Source organism: Grampus griseus (assembly GCF_964374135.1).
Source record: "Grampus griseus genome assembly, chromosome: 2".
NCBI classification, from domain to species: Eukaryota; Metazoa; Chordata; class Mammalia; order Artiodactyla; family Delphinidae; genus Grampus; species Grampus griseus.
The window spans coordinates 152,313,948-152,330,835 of record NC_139018.1 but is presented as its reverse complement, the minus strand read 5'-3'; the positions used below and the strand labels follow the sequence as shown (position 1 = coordinate 152,330,835).

Below are 16,888 nucleotides of genomic sequence, written 5' to 3'. Positions count from 1 at the left end.
GGCCAAGTACGTCGTTACAGTTTGGCGCATTGACGTCTGTTTGGCCAGACTCTATACCCTGTCACCTGTTGCCCTCCTCCCCTCCCCTGCCCAGTTCCATTGTGCCAGTCCCTCCACCTTGCTTTCCTTGCTTCATTTATTTCTCTTGCAATAAATGAAGACATACGGGAGTTGGCACCCAAGGGTATTAATCCAGATTAGATTGTCTTTTTCAGTAGCAGAGACTGGAGAGAGGCTATAGGATCTTGGGGCATCCTTCCCCCTGCCTTTGTCCAGCTTTCCCATGGCCTTGCCAGTCTTCCCAAGCCATCTAACAGTGAAGGCAGATGGAAAGGTCACAGAAATGGGGGCGAGGAGACCCACGTTCTCATTCCTGCTTTGTCATATTGACCATAAGACGAGTGAGTCGGATGAGGAGTCTGTAGGATCCCTCCTGGTCCTAATATTTTGCAGCTGTTTGAGGGGCGGGGGTTCTTTTGATATCTACACATTCTAGTCACACCGGGATTTCACCCAGGCACCTGGTGTGGCGCAGTAGTGGATACATTTCATGGCTCCCAGTCTGTAGTTAGCCCGCTCGTAAGCACAGGTGCAGAACAGAGAATATAACCAGTAGCGTAACCCTTCGCCAGTAAATGAGAGTGCAGTCACCCAAACACTGAAATCATTCCACTGTCATTTAGATTTTGCAAATTAAAACTTCACATGATAACACATTTTTTTCTTCTACTGTGTCAGTGATGACAGTGGCACAAGAAATCTAATAACAACCAGGTTTTCTCAAAATGCCGCTTCTCCAAAAAGAACAACTTGATTTCCTCAGTGGACTTTGTTTCTGGAAGATAGGATCGTGGTGAATAGCATCTTCTCCCCTCTCAGAATGGGAACTCTCTTCATTCTTCTGCATCAGTCATTGGAAAAGAAAAATAAATTAGCATGCATTTTTAAGGACATATTTAGGCTGTACAGATGGAGTGATATTCACAGTAGCCATAAATAAACTCTTTCATCAGAGTAATTCTTACATGCAGCTGAGCCAGTCCTAGATAGTTTTGTAAAACTCCTTTTAATGTTGAAATAATTCAGGGAGAAATAAATTGCATAATTCCAAGTTCTGGAGCAGGGGCAGCCTGAATATTTGCCAAAGGTTCAGCACAAAATACCTTAACCTTCCTCCATTCCAATAAAACGAAGGATTTGACAACAGGGATTCTTTCCTAGTTCCTGGGCATTGAGATTTGTTATTATTTATAGTGCACTTGGGAACTTTGATGAAAAGTGCTTTAGGAAAGAAAGCCACGTGAGCAGTAGGAAAGGCTTTGCATTACTTATTAAAATAAAATGCAACTTACTTGACCCCAAATTGCCAATATTGCCAAGCATAAACTAGCACATAATTTTAGAAATTAATGAAGGCAAAGTTATCCGTTAACAGTTTCCCACAGGCGGAGCTGGTAGTGAGAAATGTCATCACATAACATCATATTTGAATTTTATTATTTCAGTTGAAATGAAAGGAAGAAGGGCAAGCCTTTCTCTTTCGAGAACAGACTAGAGGTATTCAGAACAGAGAGAATATATCTTCCTTTAAATATACAAAATCAGTTTTCTCCTGAAAAAATATTGTAGATATCTTCTCATGGAAAAATAGTCAAGATCTCTAGGTCTAAACATCTAGACCCAGAGAGAGATCACACCGTTTATTCAAGTACTGGCCTATCTCAAGACATTTAGCAATATAGCTAAGAAAGCAAATTATAAAGAACCAACAGACATTCTGCAGGTCCAAAAAGTGAGACACGTGTTTGTTTGGCTCTTTGTCTGAAAACTACCATTAGGAAAGTTCAGACTGAATTCCAGGGAATTTTAATCCACACACTGCATTTTCTTAGCCTTTTTGCAAGATGGAATCAGAGGATTACATTTTCTAAGAACCATTTTTTGTAAAAGCTTGAGCGCTCATCCGTTAAGTGTGACATAGGCTTGAAATAAGAGTTGGTGATAAGTAATTAAGTGAAGTACAGACTTAGCGCATGTTGACGGTGGACCAATGCGATTGTCCTGAACTTGTCAAGGCTGTGGTGTCCTATTTATTTGACCTAGACTACTGCTTTGGGTATCAGTCACTGTGTAACAAACTTCCCTGACACTTAGTGGCTTAAAACAACACCGTTTTCTTTGCTCATGATTCTGTGGCTCAGGAATGTGGGCTGGTTCTGCGCCTGAGGGGATTCACCTGGCGTCTCTCGTGAGGTTGTGCACAGATCTGAGATGGGACCACTCATATATTATATGGCACTGGGTAGGTATGGCTCGAAGACTGGGACATCCCGCTCCCTCTCTTTCTCTCTGTGCGGCTACCTTGGGCTTCCTTTCATGGTAATTAGATTCTCAGAGTGAGTGTTCCCAACACACAAAGGCTCACATCTCTTAAGGGCCAAACTAAGAAGACGCAGAGCGTCACGGAGTTCTACTGGTCCAAGCAAATCCCAGGCCAGCCAAGATCACAGGGAGGGGCCCGGCCAAGTGGCATTGCAGAAGAGCTTTGGAATGGGAGATGCTCTTGCAGCCGTCTGTGGAAACACAGCCTAGCACAAATATTTAGGCTGTTATAGGATAACGTTTCATAAAAGTGACCTCACGTTTATTTTCTGAGATAGAGCCTCTTCACTCTGACAGAAGGACCTGACGAAAACAAAAATCTGATTGCCGTTCTCCGCCTTGCTCTGTGTCACCTACAAAATAAGATCCAGACCCTTCACATGGCTTGCCAGGTCCTTCCCTATCTGTCCCCTGCCTGCCTCTCAGCCTCGCTCTCACCAGGCCCTGAGCACCAGTCGTTCTTCAACCGCCACTTGGTTAGCACAGCTCCACGTGGGACCATGTGCTTGGGATGCACCTCTTCCCATTGCATCCTCACTTGGCTGGCCCCTCAGACATCACTGCCTCTGCAAAGGCTCCCCCACCCCCTGCTGTATGAAAGCATCCTTCCCCCGGTGAAGTGCCCTGTGAGGAAGCCACCGCAGCAGTAATAACACCCCCTCCTCCCCGACCACACCGTGAGCTCCTTGAGGGCAGGGGTCCGAGTCTCTCTCTCCAGCCCTGGCCTTGTCCCCCACAGAGCAAGCGCTCAGGCATTACAGTCAGCATAGTCTACGCACAGGGTAGAGTGGCGGGGTGCCTGGAGGGAAGACCAGAAAACCCCAAACAGGAAGAAGGCGGTGTGAGGAGGTCAGAGCCGTGAAGAGTGAGCCGAGCGACGGAACCAAAGGTGGATGCAGAACCGCCAACGTGCAGAGAGAGAAAGGGAACACGCTAGACGCACAGAGGACGAGAGACGAGCTGAAACAGTATTCAGTGAGAGCGTAGTGTCATGGGTAAGAAGGAAGAAACAGAAGGCTGACATCGGACCCAGCCATGTGCATCCACAGAGATGCGGGAACCGCACCCTGTCGGGGCATCCCGGACGTGCAGTTAAAAGGCGGGGCACCCCGATGCCAAACAATAACACAGCCTCACTCCACTGCACACCTTCTCAACAGGTGACTGCCCGACCAAGAGGGCGGGAGAGAAGTTGGGCAAAGGGAAGAAGAGTTGCTGCTTCCGGGAAAACCTGTGGGACCATCACTCCTCAGTCCACGGTGGTGCTTATTTCGCTGGTCTGAATAGCTTTCCTCCTGGGCCAAATTGACTCAATAACATCAAAGTGAAACTGTTGTACTTGACGCTGGTGACAAGGTTCAGGGGAAGTGGTGTGACTCAGGGGAGGGAGGATGTAGCTAATCCCCAGCGAGGAAGACCCACTTTGAAAGAGCAGGAGCCGCCTTTTGACAAAACAACTCTAAAGGAAGTAATCATCGTGAGAAAATGTTTTCTGCTAGATGGTGGAGGAAGAAAATATGACCATCTTTCCTTTGACTCTGTTGAGTGTATCAGACTCAGTACTAATACTTATAACTAACTTGGATTGAGCTTTTTCTGCATCCAGGAGCTGCTGCGATCCGTTTACATCTATTAACTCACTGGAGGTGGGTCCTGTTATTGTCCCCATTTTACAGACGAGGAAACCAGTTAAACAGCTTGTTCAGAGTCGCCGAGCTGCTAAACCGCAGAGCCGGGATTTGAACGCAGGCAGTTGGACGCCGTAGTCCATGTTCCTAATGCTCTACTTGGTTTAGGCTGAATGTGGCAATATACTGTATCTACGGACTCACTTTTTAAAAATACTACCTGACAGTGGTATTAATTCTAAGAAATGAGTTTTGAGACTTCTTTCCCTCTTCATATCTCAATTACGGTTTGGGGCACATTTTAAAATGGCAAATTCTATCAGCTCTGGGCGCGCGCACACACACACACACACAGACACACACACACACAGACACACACACACAGACACACACACAGACACACACACACACACACACACACTGACTGCTGTAATTTGCAAAGAGCTGTTGAGAAGAAAGTGTGTTTAATTAAAACTGAGTGCGAAATGCAGCCAGGTTAAACTTCTTTGGTGATAACTTTGAAGTTTGAACTTCGACTTTATAAGGCAGTTCTGGAAATGAGAAGAATGACATATTCTTATGCTGTGAGATATACTTAAATTGTTTCTCAGTATATACCTGAGGTAACTTTGTAATTTGCTCTTTAGTCAGTATATCTATGAAATTACTGGTAAGATTCAAATTAATTTTCTGATCCCTTTTATGTCTATTACTTATTAATTGTTGTTATTTGACAAGTTCCTGAAGCACAGGATCCCAAAACGTTGAAAGTGATATCCTTATTCAAGAAAACATGGGCTTCCCAGGTGGCGCAGTGGTTGAGAGTCCGCCTGCCGATGCAGGGGACACGGGTTCGTGCCCCGGTCCGGGAAGATCCCACATGCCGCGGAGCGGCTGGGCCCGTGAGCCATAGCCGCTGAGCCTGCGCATCCGGAGCCTGTGCTCCGCAACGGGAGAGGCCACAACAGTGGGAGGCCCGCGTACCGAAGAAAAAAGAAAACATTTCTTTTGCCAATATTTTCCAAAGAATAATTTTAAAAAATTTTAAGAACTCTGTACTTTATTATTTTTCTGGTTGGTTTGCAAAATAACAACTAGAAATATAATAGATATTTCATATTTGAGCAAATGGACAATTTTCAGAGGTTGAATATAAATATTAGTCCTGAAAATGAGTAAGTAGGAAAATTATAGTAGCCACCGAGGCACATAACACCCACGATGCACCGTCTTGGGGGTAGAAATATAGCGTATCTGTGCTTTCTGTGGCTTCTGTTTTAACCTTATCCTTCTGACCTCCGTGGGCCCCTGCTGCGCAGCCCTCCCCAGCCAGCACTTTTAGAGGATTTATGGGTTTGGCCATAGAGGGAGGGAGAAAGCTGTGACCAAAACAGAGGAATTTGTTTTTTCTTGGAACAGACGTCCCAGCACATCAAAGGGTGACCGCCTTTGGAATGCTACTTCCCACCTGATCTCAAAATACCCTCCAGTACACCGCCTGAAAGTCCTCACTTCCCTTTATTCCAGTACCTGAAATTCTGCCAACTAGAAGTTTAAGAAACACAGATCCTCTTAAAAATGCAAGTACTGCTGAGATTTCCTTCACACGTTAGAGTGGCTTAATCAGTAACTTAGAGAAAACGGGAACTCTTACAAGATGGAGCAGGCGGGGATTTATTCAGTCCACAAGTATTCATTGGTCAAGCCCTTCACTGATCGTTATCAGCGATTGATGCAGGTGTTGGGAATACAGCGGAGAAAAGAGGGCCAAGGTCTCAGCCCTCACGGAGGAGTAAGATAAATAAACAGGATGTAAATAAGATAATTAGATCCTGGCAGTGCTGTGAAATCAGTAAAGAGAGTGAAGAACTAAAGAGACGAATTTCCGGAACCTGGCCTGTGCTTAGATTACCAAGTGCTTTCTTTCTATGGAGAGGGAGGGACAGGAAAAGCATCTGATACGCACTCAGTGCCATAAAATCATGGTTAGAAAAAAAAAAAGTAAAAAAGGGTGCTGACAAGTCGTCGGGAGATACGGAAAAAGCATGTTCTGTCCCTCCCTGGTCCCAAGTGATACATAACCCTTGTCGTCTTTGTTTCTCCGTGAGGCCCTTTGTCATCACTGGCTCCTTTGTCACCACTGGGTTTCTTTACTGGTAAATGCCTGGGACTTCGTAGGTGGTCGTTGTATTTGTTGTCTAAATAGATATATGGAATCTGACTATTCCGATTCTGATGAGTACTGAGGGGCTGTACCTTTAAAAAAAAATGCACAACTTTTCATTGCTTCTTGCTGCAGTTTCAGCAGGTGGGCAAATGAGTAGAAGGAAACTAAAGGGCTATCTAATTACTTCCCACCCCTGCAGCCCAGGCCCCCAAGCTGTCACTCCCTTTCCTCCTTTTAACCTCCACACATGCCACATCGGAGGAAACATGCCTCGCGGTGCTTGAGAATGCACTTGGTACTGTCTAAATAGTTTACTGAAGAAGGAATACCACTAGTCAATTTTAAACAGTCTTTCCCCTGTTGTTTCATCCTAAGGATAAACACTGTCTCTTAGCATTTTCTGATCTTCATAATATTGAGGTAAAAATAAGTGTAGAATTTTAGCAAGTACAAATATGAGTTTTTCTTTCTAGACCTCTCATTTTAAAGGCGAGGAAATGGGGCTCAGATGAGATATTCAGGGTGTCGCAGCTGGTTGGTGGTGGAGTCAAGACCACACTGAAGCCCTCGGGACTTCCACTATATAACTCTGGCTCCAAAAACGCCTTAATAAATACCAGTGGTCTCCCACGCCAATCTCAAAATTCAACTCTAACCTAAACAATCTTCTTTCTCCTCCTGAAACTAAGTGACCGTATCCTCACAAGGGAAGGGACGTGGTCCAGGAAATGATGCTCTTCCAGCAGGCAGGGAGTCCCCTAGGAACTTCATGCTCCCAGGGGCTCCCTGGAGTCAGTCCATCAGCTTTCTTGTCCAAAGCGCTTTCTCAGACTTTCATGCTGTACATCCATGACATTTGCTTGCTAAATCATCAGCTTAACTTATTTACCCCATATCTTTTATCTCAGTTTTCTGGTTGTATTTTATCTAAGTCATCTTTACTTTAGTTGAGCTAAAGCTGTGGTTTTGCAAATTAAATCAGCTGTGGGTTTCTGCATATATCCCCTCCCTGTGTCTACTAAGCTTTTTTTTTTTAACTCACATTATATGTCTGTTTCCATCTTACTAGTTGTGTGAGGGAAGATTTGCTTTGCTGAAGGTTCTTTGAAACATTCAGAACTATTTAGAAGAACACATTTTTAAGAAACCAAAATACTTTTAAATGTCTTGTTTAATCGATATCTTTAGCCCAAGTTGAATTTCCTTAAAGTTTGGAAGTTTGTCCATAATGAAGAAATCGTGTGGCTTTTGGGTCTGGACTTTATACTTTAGGCAAAGAGAAGGTGTTCCATGATTCTCAACGTGGAAGAGATTTGGAAAGGCAGATCTTATGGCTAAGATGGAGGAGGAACAGACAGCATGCAAAGACAAGGGGTTGGTACTAATTAGGAATCTATTGTAATAATCTAAGGAAAACGGCTGAAGTTCTCAAGCTAAAAGATTAAAGAGTAAGGATCAAATACAAAAGAAATAACCAGATAAAATTGGTAGGTCTTGTTGCACAGTTGGATGTAAGAGATGAAAAGAAGAGTACTCACAGTTAATTCCAGTATTTCCAGGTTGGACGATTCAGTGGATGGTAATTCCATTGATCAAGAGAGGAGAGAGAGGAGAGTCTTGGGCATTGAAGAAAAGGTAGAATTAGTATTTATTTTGTCTGTGCTTGAGCTGGTGGAGGTGTCCAGTTTGTAGTTAAAAGTATAGGACTGAAGGGCGTGCAAGTGTAGTTTAAGAAGAAATGTCCTTTTCGAAGTTACCACTAAGTAGAGAATCAGTGAAGCCAGCAACGTGGGTGAGATAAGCCAGAAAGGAGTCAAGTCAAAACCTGGACATATTTCAGAAGTTTAGGTAAAGGAAGTTGAACCAATAGAGTAGCCTGAAGAGGTGGAAAGACAGAAGGAGGGAAGGAGGGGAGTCAGCAGTGTTGTTCAATATCGCGGAAGAAGACCCAGGATGAGCTGGTGGATCTGGAAATTGACATCACTGGTGCCCTTAGGGAGAGCAAGGTCAGCAGAGTGGTAGGCGGCAGAAGCCAAAGGGCAGAGGGTAGAGCCGCTGATGGAAGGTGGAGAAGGGAAGCTTGCTGGTGGAGGAGGGGAGGCGGAGCCATATCTGCAGGAGAAGCCAAGTCACAGCGTGGGCGTGGCCTTACCAGGTTCCTTCTAAATTTAGGGCTCTCTAGAGAAGTGTCATCAGCCACAGCATTTCCCCGGGCCCTGAATCTAGCCACCGCCTCTAAATATCACTGAGCAAGCTGTCATAAAGGGGAACTGTTTTCATATGCGTGCCTACTCCAATCTTACCTCCCCTCATTCCAGTTCCAGCCCTTTAATTCCCAGCTCTGAGCCCCATTTCTCTCCTAAAGCTGCCACTGTGGAGTTTTCTGTCTTCAGAAATCTGTGTGGACTTCACCTACTGGCCTTTGTTGCTTTGTGTGTGAGTCATGTATCCCAGGGACACTATCATCTTCTTGAAGTTAATGTGTTTTAATCCATAGAATCATGAAATATCACCATTTCACACATGAGGACATTGGACCCAGGGAGGTGATATAACTTGGCCTAAGGTCACACAGCTGAATTCAACAACCGATGGTTGAATTGGGCGTTGAAAAGGATGGAGAGAAAGATGGGTGTGTTTCTTCCCTAGAATTACTTGAATGAGCTCTGCCAGAGTTTGTTTTTGAGGCTGGTTTTTTTTTTGTTTTTGCTATTTCTGTTGCTAACAAGCACCTTTTTGTTCTGGAGGCCTTCCTCCAGATATAAGATACAATTCCATACTATTAGTTATATTTCAAGTTGTAAAAAATTATCCTCACATTTCCTGCCTCCCAGAGATAACCTTGATTAAAGTTTTAGGTGTTGGAGACTAGTGACACATTTACAGATTTTGAATTTTAGAGAACAGTTTGACAATAACTACTGTAGTTGAAGATGTGTATACACCAGAACCCTGTAGTTCACTACTTTGCCCATATTCTGTAGAAACATGCACCCGAGGAGATATCTGCAAGAATGTTCATAATTGTATGATTAATAAAAGCAAAAAAAAAAAGCATTGACAGAAGAACGGATAAAGAAATTGTAATATATTTATTTCAATGAAATTCTAAGGAGCAATGATTCTCCAAGTATGGTCCAGAGACCCCTGGAGATCCTGTAGACTTTGAGGGTGTTCCCAGGTCAAAACTCATTTCACAGCATGACTAAGACCTTTTTCACATTTTCAGTCTCATACTCTGAGTTTTCCAGAGGCTGTGTGTTACGATAGCAACAGACTAAACGCAGAAACAGGTGTCAATAGACTAAATGCAGAAACAGGTGTAAGAGGCCAAATGTCTTCTATTAAGCCAGACATTAAAAAGACTTGCAAAAATGTAAAACAGTGCCACTTTTCTCATTGCTTTTTTGCATTGAAAAATATTATTTAATCGTAAAATATGTTGCTTATGCTAACATGTGATAGGTAATGGGTTTTTATTATCTAAAATTAATATATGTGTTTAAAAATCTTCTCATTGTTATTTTCTGATATAACAAATATTGATTAATCCACTTAAACCTCTTCGGCATCCTCAGTGATTTTTAAGAAGGTAAAGGAGTCCTAAGACCAAAAATTTGAGAGCTACAGCTATAGAGCAATGAAAATGAATAAATTGAGATTACATGTATCAAGAAGAATGTATCTCACAAACCTGATAAATGGAGCTGCAGAAGAATATTATAAACAACAATTGAGTTTTAAAGCCAGTAAAATATGCTATATTAGAATAGATATAGATATACAGATATTTGTTACATGTATAAAAAATGGTGGAAATAATAAATTCCGGAGTCTGGATGGTAGTTCTCTTGGTGGGTAGTGAAAGTATGAAAGGGAATTCAATCCAGAGAAGGGCATTGGAAACTTCAGATATATCAGTTAGATTTTCTATTTTAGGTTGGATTCTAGGTATAAGGTATTCATCAAGTTATTTTTTATATTTTGTATGCCTGAAATGTTTTATAATACAATTTAAAAACTAATAGCTATATACAACTCAACAACAAAAAAGAGTCCAACTTAAAAAATGGACAAAGGACTTGAGTAGACATTTTTCCAAGGATGATACACAAATGGCCAAGGAGTATGTGAAAAGATGCTCAGCATCATTGCAAATTAATACCACAATGAGATATCACCTCACACCCATTAGGATGGCCGCTATCAAAAAAACTAACACGTTTTGGTGAGGATGTGGCGAAACTGGAACCCTTCTACACTGTTGGGAATGCAAAATGGTACAGCCACTATGGAAAACAATATGGCAGGTCCTCACAAAAATTAATAGAGTTACTGTACAATCCAGTAGTCCCCCTTGTGGGTATTCATCCAAAAGAATTGAAAGCAGCATCTCAAAAAGGTATTTGCACACCCGTGTTCATAGCAGCGTTATTCACAATAGCCAATAGGTGGAAACAACCCAAATATCTACTGACGGATGAATGGATAAATGTAACGTGGCATGTACAAAAAATGGAGGATTAGTCAGCCTTAAAAAGGAAGGCAATGCTCCAATAAAAAAGGAAGGATATTCTGACGTATGCTATAACATGGGGTTGAATAATACTCTACTTTAATCTTTTTAGACTTGAGTTGTCTCCTCTGTAAAATGGGATCAGTAGCCCATTCTTCAAAGGTTGATGTGAGGATTTAACGAGAACATGAGAAATGATGGCCAGTGCCTCGCACAGTGCTTCGGCCCATGATATATGTTTGTTTCCTTCTCTTCCTTTGCTAATTTTTTTTTAAAATTTAATCTTTTTTATCTTTGGCTGCTTTGGGTCTTCGTTGCTGCACGCGGGCTTTCTCTAGTTGCGGCGAGTGGGGACTACTCTTCATTGCGGTGCACAGGCTTCTAATTGCGGTGGCTTCTCTTGTGGCAAAGCACGGGCTCTAGGCATGCGGGCTTCAGTAGTTGCAGCACGCAGGCTCAGTAACTGTGGCTCGCAGGCTCAGTAGTTGTGGGCTTAGTTGCTCCGTGGCACACGGGATCCTCCTGGACCAGGGATTGAACCCATGTCCCCTGCGTTGGCAGGTGGACTCTTAACCACTCTGCCACCAGGAAAGTCTCCCCTTGCTAAATTATAAATTTCATTGAGAACCAGGTACAAGAAATATGCCTTTTTCATTTCCCTAGTTCCTTGTGTGACACATGAGTGATAGCGCAGTAATGATTATCATGTTTGCTTGAATTAGAGAATCTCCTTACATAGTAAGTTAGAGATCTGCCCCCAGCATTGTAATAGTGATTGTCTCACCCTTTCCTGCTGCTCTCCCCACAGCCCCCGCCACCTATACATCAATAACGTGAGGAAAATAATAGCAGACCTGTCACTCAGGAAAACAAAGCTGATGTAATACGTTTGTGGGATTGGATCTCTCTTACGTAGGAGAGAATGTTGAACAGTTGTCTGATAAATGCAGGTGTTGAGGACAAGCTGAAAGCATCAAATCACAAGTCAGGACCCAGTTTCCAGTTATCTTAATTTGTATCCTCCTTTGCCTGAATCAATAAAAGTTAAATCAGTGTGGAGTTAATTATACTGTCACTCCTTGCTGTTACCAGTGTATTCTGTGGTCATTGCATGATTAGATGGGCAAATTGGTACTTAAGTTGACAGTATGATTGGGTCATTAAAAAGGCAAATCTGAAGAAGAACATTGAGTGGGGTTGATTTCCGTGGAAACATCCAGCCATCCACCAATTTTCTGGAATAGATGTCAAATAGATGCAGGAATTAAACTCAAAACTGCAACTATGACAGTTTAACTCCTTTCAGATTATTTTCCCCCCACTCTTTTCTCCAAACCTCTCTCTCTCTGAAGCTCTCCCCAAAGGGTAACTTAATACATAAATTGTCTGTTCTGAGAATTTCTTTTTTCTTTAATATGAATTAATGACTCTACCCCCAATTCATAATAGAAGTATACTCAGGGAGAAAACTCAAAGTTTTTTGAAATCCTTCATTTTCTTAAAAGAATCTTGCCTATCTAGACTGAGAAAGCCATGAGTATAAGTTTATTACATAGAAAATGTCTATTTATTTTATTGTCTCAAGAGAAATTAGATAAATGGTAAAAGTTTGTGAATATTTTATTAGGCACCTGAAATAATATAACTCTCCCAATTTTCTGAAAGTAAACGTGTCATGTGTGTTACAGAATAGGCTTCTGCATGTTTTAGAAACAAACACAACATAGTTCAGGGAGGCCAACCCCATGATTGATTGGAAAATAAACGAATGCATTCTTTTTTTTTTTGTGGTACGCGGGCCTCTCACTGTTGTGGCCTCTCCCGTTGCGGAGCACAGGCTCCGGACGCGCAGGCTCAGCGGCCGTGGCTCACGGGCCCAACCGCTCCGCGGCACGTGGGATCTTCCCGGACCGTGGCAGGACCCCGTGTCCCCTGCATCGGCAGGCGGACTCTCAACCACTGCGCCACCAGGGAAGCCCACGAATGCATTCTTTATGCGACACTGAACCCAGAGAGCAAAATAATTTGTAGGACTTGCAGACTTGGGAGTCTGTCTAAAAATAAAAGGTGAAACACAGTATTATGCAAACAAATATATTCGTTTTTTTCCCAGGATCTCATCCTTAACGGTTACAAAGGGCCTTCCTGAAGGACAGAGCAGGTTAGCAAGTTGGCACAGGTGCTTTGGAGACAGATACGCGGTGCTGGGTGCTCTGGCCATGGGTGAGGCGGGTGCCTCAGATCTTTAGATCTGTCCTGCACATGATGATAAAAATAGAAATTAATCTGATACTGACATTTGCTGCCTTGCGTTTCTTCCAAGATATACATTGTGACTCCTTTGTACTTCGAATCGAAAGGGAAATGTGAAGTAGTGAAATGTCAGAATAAATAGTTTTAATTACATTTGATTAATTGGGGGGTATGTAAAATAATTTAAATAGTTAAAAATAGGGCTTCCCTGGTGGCGCAGTGGTTGAGAGTCCGCCTGCCGATGCAGGGGACACGGGTTGGTGCCCCGGTCCGGGAAGATCCCACATGTCGCGGAGCGGCTGGGCCCGTGAGCCATGGCCGCTGAGCCTGCGCGCCCGGTCCATGACGGGAGAGGCCGCAACAGTGAGCGGCCCGCGTACCGCAAAAAAAAAAAAAAAAGTTAAAAATAGGTTGTCTGAGGGCATTCACCTTTAAAGCTAGAAACTCTGGCCGCCTGGTATAGTGGGAAGGGCACTCAGATGCTGAATCATGGCTCTTTTCCTTTTTAGCTGCAAATCCTTGTGTGAGTTGTTTAACCTTTATGCCCAGTTTCTTCATCTGTAAAGTAGGGATGACGATTTCTACCTTGCAGAGCTGCCGTGGGCATTCTTTTAGATGAGTGTGAAGCACTCAGTCTAGCACACAGTAGGTGCTCAATCAATAGTAACTGATCCTAATATGTCTAACTCATATTTTCATTGTAAAAATCTGTCACACACTTAAACACACCCATTTAAGACTTAAAATAGTCTCGACATATAGCAAACATTCACCAAAATATGTTTCCCAAAGGTAAATTTCAATCTCTCACTTCCTTGTGGAATTTTACACACATCCCAAATTAGTCAGGGATGAGGGACAGACTGTATCAATGAGGTGTTTGGTTCACTGTAGGAAGATAAAGTAATAAATGGTATAATCAATTTTACTCAGTTAAGGGAAACTTGCTTTGAAGCTACATGCAAACCACCTGAAAACATGGTAACCCTCTTAGCATTATGGGACTAGAGATGACTTTTCCCCTTCCCATAATGGGGAGGATTGGCACTCTGCCTTCCAGTCTTGACAGCTGCCTACACAACGCATAAGACAAACAAGGTCTGTCGTCTCAACCAGGAAGGATGCCCTTGAAGATAACTAATAAGGACCTACTGCATAGCATAGGGAACTCTACTCAATACTCTGTAATAACCTATATTGGACAAGAATCTAAGAAAGATTGTATATATGTATAACTGATTCACTTTGCTTTACACCTGAAACTAACACAACATTGTAAGTCAACTCTACTCCAAAAACAAAACAGAAAAAAAAAAAAAGAAAGAAAGAAAGAATAAAGGGCAGGAGGACCATCAGAGGAGAGAGTATGGTGCTTCCCAGATTTGGCCAGGCTGGTCTTCGTTCCAACACAGGCGTGGTTTTCTCTGGAGAACAGCCCCACCGGCCAGAGGGTGGCCTGGTCAGAAACCTTCTCCGTTAGGAGTGAGTTTATTTCATCATCAATGACAGTGTTTTAAGTGTCTGGAGGTGTGTGTTTGCTTTTCTTATGTGACCACAAAACAGCGGTTAGTTTCTCTCTAACAGATAAGAGTGACAGGAGTTGCTGTTGCCTTTAAGATGATGCATGCCATCTTATTCTGAGAGTAAACTTGGTGAGTGTAGTCACGACAGACCTGGTTCTTACTTCTTCCTCTCTCACCTTTTCCCAGCACCACCCTTCCCCATGTCGTTTTACTCCTCCGTTTGGGGATAGAAAGAAAGCAGAGCAGGGAAGCGCACGCCAGGCTGGCAGCAGTTCTGGATGCCTGGGCTCCACCCGTGTGACTTTTTCCTCTTTTCTTTTTAAAACTAAACACAGCAGGATGTGTGCACACCAATTACCGAGCACACAGAAACCCGGGCACCGCTCTATTGAAGGAAGAGCTTTCAAAGGACTGTGGCAGGAGCTGGCTGCCCCCCTGCCCGGCATTTAAAGGGCTGTGCTCTCCCGGGGAGAAGAGCTGACTTCCTAACCTGGGACTTTTCTCAGAGCCTTGCAGAAGGAGCTCTACGTAGGGAAAGGACATGTTGGCTATGGGTTTTCCCACTAACTTTGGGACCTTCTGCACCCAAGCAAAAAAAAGAAAGAAACCTTAAAGTTTTATTTTATTGTACTTGGCAAAAACAATGAAAAGAATGTGAACTTGACTTTGAATACCTCACACCTGTGGGTTACACATTTTTCCAGTGTATTCCTAGGAATACCTAAGGAAGCTATGATGTAGGTAGCGTAGCCTTTATTACCTCCATTCTTTTTAGATAAGCACTTTGAAGCACAAAGCAGGCAGGTGACCTTGTAACATCAAATGCTTCAACGTTAAGCTGATCTTCTTTCTCTTTTTAAAAAAATTTTTATTGAAATATAGTTGATTTACAATGTGTTAATTTCCTCTGTACAGCAAAGCGACTCAGTTATGCATATATATACACACATATATATACATATATACATTCTTTTTCATATTCTTTTCCATTATGGTTGGTCACTGGATATTGAATATAGTTCCCTGTGCTATATAGTAGGACCTTGCTGTTTATCCATCCTGTATACAATAGTTTGCCTCCCAAACTCCTATTCCTTCCCTCCTCTACCTGTCCTCCCCCTTGGGAACCACAGTCTGTTCTCTATAGCTGGGAGTCCGTTTTTGTTTTGTAGATATGTTGATTTGTATTGTAGTTTAGATTCCACATATAAGTGATATCATATGGTATTCGTCTTTCTCTTTCTGACTTACTTCACTTAGTATGATAATCTCTAGGTTTGTGTTGCTGCAAATGGCATTATTTCATTCTTTTAATGGCGGAGTAATATTCCACGTATGCATCTATGTACCACATCTTCTTTATCCATTCATCTGTTGATGGACATTTAGGTTGCTTCCACATCTTGGCTATTGTAAACAGTGCTGCTGTGAACATAGTGGTGCACGTATCTTTTCAAAGTCTAGTTGCGTCTGGGTATATGCCCAGGAGTGGGATTGCTGGCTCACATGGCAACTTTCTCATATATGCTCTTATGTGCTACAATCGAACGTCTAAAAATGGGGAGGACAGTACACCAGACAGTCCTGTTGTTGAATTACACTCAAATGCTGCTTTTGTCTTAGAGTGAGAGCTGTTAACCCTGAAGTTAGAGGTGCCAGGTTATCGATACCCATGGTGTCTATCAGGGCTGTTGTATTCATGTTTTATTGCTTCCACTAAAATGCCAGTATTTCGCGGATGAAGTACCTATCATCCATGCTCCATGAGTATTCATTGTATGAATGTTATTACTGAATAGATAATTTATTGTTATTCCCATAATATCAGAATGCAAGGATATTTCTCCAGACGGCAGGTTTCTGCCTGTAAACGCATTCGCCTCAGCAAAGTGGTGAGCACAGCAAGCAAGCCGGGAAGCCATCGTGCCCTGTGGCGTGCTGGGGACTCAGACCAGAGAGCTGAATCTCTGCTCCCTCATTTTATAGACAAAGAAGCTGAGACCCACAGAGTGGAAGAGATTTCCCCAAGTTTACCCCATCGAGCTTTGCCCTGGCCTTTTCATTCTTAGTGAGAACCCAAGAGCTGGCCACAGTTAGAGCTGTGGTCCCCTTGCATGGTCCCAGCTCCTGTCTCTGATGGGGAGTCAGGAACACGTTGAAAAGATGTAGTTTCTTCCCTGGAACTTAAACTTCATTGTACAGAAATGCCCTTGAGTTCAGCATTTCATATAGAAATCAGAGACTCTTTAAAGAGCAAGGCGAGAAGCATTTGAAATTTGAATATAAATACTTTTGGGGGAAAGAATGAAGAGAAGCTGTTACTTCACATGGAAGAGACAAGGCTTGAAGGTGATTTTAATATGTCGATCAATATAAGAGGGATCATTGAAAAAAGAGTCCTAACTAGCAATTTCTCATC

General features: G+C 42.8%; 1 protein-coding gene across 3 annotated transcripts in view; it reads left to right on the top strand.

Moving 5' to 3' along the window:
* PRKCQ (protein kinase C theta) overlaps positions 1–16,888 on the top strand; it is a 159,321-nt gene that overhangs the window by 10,468 nt on the left and 131,965 nt on the right. The window contains exon 1 of one of the 3 annotated variants that reach the window (XM_082649706.1): positions 5,498–5,594. The exons of the other annotated variants lie outside the window; for them this stretch is intronic. The gene's annotated coding sequence lies outside the window, so the exon portion shown is untranslated. Of the gene's footprint in view, positions 1–5,497; positions 5,595–16,888 lie in introns of those variants that run through there. 3 annotated transcript variants of the gene reach the window in all.